Source organism: Armigeres subalbatus, unplaced genomic scaffold (genome assembly GCF_024139115.2).
Source record: "Armigeres subalbatus isolate Guangzhou_Male unplaced genomic scaffold, GZ_Asu_2 Contig1496, whole genome shotgun sequence".
Classification (NCBI taxonomy): domain Eukaryota; kingdom Metazoa; phylum Arthropoda; class Insecta; order Diptera; family Culicidae; genus Armigeres; species Armigeres subalbatus.
In genome coordinates, this window is record NW_026942282.1 from 23 (window position 1) to 4,806 (window position 4,784).

General features: G+C 44.6%; 1 long non-coding RNA gene across 1 annotated transcript; it reads left to right on the forward strand.

Annotated features, from left to right (window-relative positions):
- Positions 1-1,533: 1,533 nt before the first annotated feature.
- LOC134202885 (uncharacterized) lies at positions 1,534-2,745 on the forward strand. Its single transcript, XR_009977371.1, has 4 exons — positions 1,534-1,904; positions 1,972-2,178; positions 2,239-2,446; positions 2,511-2,745. It is a non-coding gene; the product is annotated as an uncharacterized LOC134202885 (long non-coding RNA).
- The last annotated feature ends 2,039 nt before the right edge of the window (positions 2,746-4,784 follow it).

Here is a 4,784-nt window from a genome sequence, read left to right on the forward strand (position 1 = left end):
GAATGAGCTACCTGCGCACAGGAACCCGCATGGAAGAATATCTAAAAGCGAACAGGAATCTACCTCGAAAAGACTTGGGCCCGTATAATAGTACTTTCGGCTATTTACAATTGTGTGTGTATCTACCGGTGCACTCGTCGAAACGGTTCAAATGCTACGCGCCGCGCCATCTTTTTTAGGCTGTGAACCATTCCACCGATTCGTTTAACTTTTAGTTAAAATTTGACATTTCGATGGTTATTTTCCCATCGTGGTTAAAATTTTACTCCGAAGCCGACCCATTTGAGTTTTGACAGATTGATAGTTATTCGGAACGAAATGGATTTGGCGCCAATTTTCTCGCGAACAAAGTTTAACTATTGAACTGTCAAATCTAACCATGCTCCGGAGCAGGGTTATTTTTAACCACGGCGAAATAACCATCGAACTGTCAAATTTTAACTAAAAGTTAAACGAATCGGTTGAATGGTTCACAGCCTTACTCTATCATTCGCATCGCACGCGCACCGTACACACTGTACCCCTCCCATCCGTTCACGGCAACTTGCCGTAAAATTCGAGCGAAAATACCACCCGTGAAAACAGATGCGCAGATTCGTGGGCGGCGACAGTGCAATGGACATCGGCTTAAAATCGTCGGCATTTTAACCCATTGGTATAGTTTAATTCGCGAATCGGACCGAAGCCTAAGCGTTCACATTTCAGACACGCTACGTCTGAATATTGTGCCGCAACCTTGGGAGAAAAATACCAGCCATCAACACCGATGCGAACACTCGTAGGAAGGATCGTGACCCAAGCGATAATGAAATGGAGAGCACCACATCGGCAGGACAACAAGACTCATCATCCAAGGCCTCCTCAGCTGACTCAGGCGGTATCACTATGACCGTATACCGTGGGGTACACCAAGTCAGCCGTTGAGAAAAAGGAACCGATTCTGCGACGATAAGGACCGGGTTGACTGTGCCCTGCGTGATAGCCCATTACTAAAAAATGAACATTCCGTGTATTGATGCACATGTCCAGGTATTTTTCGTATCCGATTACCCACTATGTACCGTAGTTAGTTGTCCCCAATTTATATTTTTGTTATAATTATCACCCTTACAAAAATAAAGAGATGTTTTATATCTTCCTAAAAAAAGGTGTGTTTCATGAAATTTTATGTAAATATCAACAGAGAAAAGAAAAAGAAGAAGCAATATGGTACCCACATCTAGGAGAAGTCTAGAAGACCCGTGGTATTCGAGTCTAGAAGATATCGAGGTAATATCTAAGAGACCACTCCTGTCATATCCCTATCGGTTCAAACGGTCTACTCGTCTACACGGTTAGATGACTTTACCCATTAATGGGTACTATGTTATTGTTGATATTATTCCCACCGTGAAAAATTCACCCATTTTCTTGAAAAAGCGCCACTACCCATTAAAACGGTGCACTGGTGTTGTACACGCTTAGATCAATTTACCTATTTATGGGTACTTTCATTACCCATATTTGGGTTTTGTATACATTACCTATATTATGGGTGAAATGTACAGAGAAAATTGGTGAATTTCACCCATATTATTGGTAAAGTGGCTTTACCAATTTATGGGTAAATAAATTTACTCATATTTGGGTGAAAATTTTTAACTTTGTTGTTTACAGTTCACATAATTTATTGTTGTTTGTTGCAACTGAATTAGCTCCCAAATAAGGTCTCAAAAAACGGTGCGTTCCACGGTTGTTCGGTAAATTATTACGACATGGATCATCCAGCACCAGCGACACTATTACGGTCGTCACACTGGCCGATCAGGCGGACTAATCCGACTCACCGTTGTCATCCTCAAGGCTTTGAGGGAACCATTTCCCAGCTGAGCGGTACTCTTCGCAATCGGCATCTGTTGCAGCAGGTAAGGTTCAATATTGATCTGTTCCTCTAACTTCCACAGTGACATTCTATTTTCTTCATTTTTATAGGACCAGCAAAAGCCGCGGAAACATCCACATCATGTGTATTTGCGGAGGTAACGGTTCCGTTCTCGATCATGCCCATGATAGAAGTTCGGCAAGCATACAGTCGACAATAGGCTTCCAGCCATCTACTCATCAATCGACTGATGCCTTTGCTTAACAAACAGCACTACGACCCCTCGGAATTTGCCGGAAAAATACCGAAATGAAACGGTAAGTGATGCGGGATAAATATACTAGGCGAAGTACTATATTATTTATGTTCGTTTTTAGAAAACCTATAAATGACGCGATTCAAAGGCTATTTCTAGCTGGAAATTGTGGATTATGTGGAACACCACAACTAGTTGCTTCCTTCAAATACCGCCAAGTTAGGACGGTTAGTATGCTCTTCAAAGACCCCACCAGCAGAGCATCAAACCACATTCCAGCAGCCCACCTGCTCCTCCCACAGCCGTTACTAAAACCGTTTCACTTTTAGGTAAGTTCAAATTATGACTCGTACTGATACAATAGAAATATTCAGTATTCTTCTCTGTTAACAGTTGTCTGTCGAGGAATCAAGGACACAGGACTTGGAATTGGGACATGTGATGAGATGTATGTCGACCTCACCAGTAATCTTTCGCACAGCTTTGCATGCGATTCTCAACCAGATGTGGCTACTGAGGAAATCGCTCCCGGCTTAATGGCTGTAAACGCTTTGTAGGTTGCCGCGCCAGCGATTTCAAAATTGCATGATCATATTTTGAACGACCAGGATTGTACGATTATACCTTAAGATTTTATTATTATGTTTAATAAATTAATATGATTCTTTGTTAATAAACTAGTGGCTTCTTTAATTTGAAACTAAAAACAAGATCATAAATCACCCAAATATGGGTGAAAGTTACCAATAAATCACCTATGCAAGTACCCATATTTGGGTAAACTGGGCTTACCCGAAGGTTTACCCATAAATAGGTAAAGTGCACTTCACCCATATCTAGGTATGTGCACTTTTTGGTGATTTTAGGTATTCTTCACCCATATTTGGGTGGACTGAACTAAGCGTGTAGTTGCAGGGTGGGGAACACGGTGAAGTACACTAGGTGAGGAACAAGCATTGCTCCCGTTCTACACTCCCCCTCAATGCAATGTCCTCACTGCACGATGCTCAGCCCCAGCATATCACGGAAGGTTTCATGCTTCTTGGGGCCAAGTGGCTTCGTAAAGATGTCTGCCAACATTCGGTCCGTAGGACAGTATTCCAGGACCACTTCTTCGTTCACAATCAGCTCACGCACAAAATGCTCCCGGGTGTTGATGTGTTTGGAGCGTCGGTTGCTTCGTTCGGTTCTCACAAATGCGAGACAACCTTGGTTGTCCTCCTTAACCACAGTTGGCCTCTCCTGTTTTTCGTCCATGTCGCTGAGTAATTGCCGTAGCCATATTGTTTCTTGGCACGCTTCGCTGAGGGCGTAGTATTCAGCCTCCATTGAGGACAATGTAACACTGGATTGGCGACGGCTTGCCCAAGAAACTACACCTCCAGCGTACGCAAACACAAACCCTGTCGTTGATCTACGGGTGGCCAAATCACCGGCCCAATCGGCGTCGGAATAGCCGACTAACTGCTGATCAGGTTCACCACCTAGCTTGAGGTACCACTCCTTAGTCCCTTTCAAGAACCGCAGGACCCGCTTGGCAGCGATCCAGTCGTTTTCTGTAGGTTCCGCAAACTTTCTACCGAGGATAGCCGCAGCCGCAGCAATATCCGGTCGAGCTATCACTGCTAAATATAGCAATCCGCCAACGAGGCTACGATACATTGTAGGATCTTTCAATGGTGCACTTTTGTCTTCCGCTTTAAGATAACCAATGTCCATAGGTGTTTTGGCTACCTTAGCTTCTGTCATCCCGTTACGTTCAACCAGCTTGTCAACATAATTCATCAGGCGTACGTGGTACACCCCATTGTTCACGACTATCTCCATCCCCAGAAAGTGTCTAGGCTGACCGAGGGACGTAAGCTCAAACTCTCCATTCAGATGATCGAAACACTTCTTCAATTCTGCTTCCGCAGACGACGCCAGCAAAATGTCGTCCACATAAACGATCAAATACACTTTGACATCTCTCACCACTTTGATGTACAGACATGGGTCTGCGCTCGATTTCTTGAATCCGTATCGAAGTAGAACATCCTGAAGCCTTTTGCACCAACATCGTGCGGATTGACGAAGCCCATAGATGCTCCGCTTCAAATGACACACCAGGTTCTCCTGTCCTTTCTTCGCGTAACCCGGGGGTTGCCGCATAAAAACTTCTTCGTCGAGGCTACCGTAAAGGTAAGCCGTTTTAACGTCGAGGTGACGAACTACCAACTTCCGCTTCGAAGCAACTACGAAAAAGGTTCGCAACGTCGATTGTCGCGCCACGGGAGCGAAGACTTCCTCAAAGTCCTCACCGAACCGTTGAGTGTGACCCTGCGCAACAATGCGGGCCTTGTACTTAACGATTTCATTCTGCTCATTCCGTTTGAGTTTATAAACCCATCTTGATCCAACGGTTTTCCTCCCATTGGGTAGAGTAACGAGCTCCCACGTTCCATTTCGACGATGAGCCTCCATTTCTTCATTCATCGCCGAACGCCATTCCCGAATCTGGACCGCTTGCTTGAAGTCGACTGGTTCCTCAATAACACAAGCTGCAACTCCGGCTGAATCTAGTTGGAAATCTTGCAAATGTCGAGGAGTAACGCCTTGATTCTGTCTGCTTGATCGCCTCACATTTAGTTGTTGCTCGTCCTCAGCAGCACGCGAATCATAGAACTC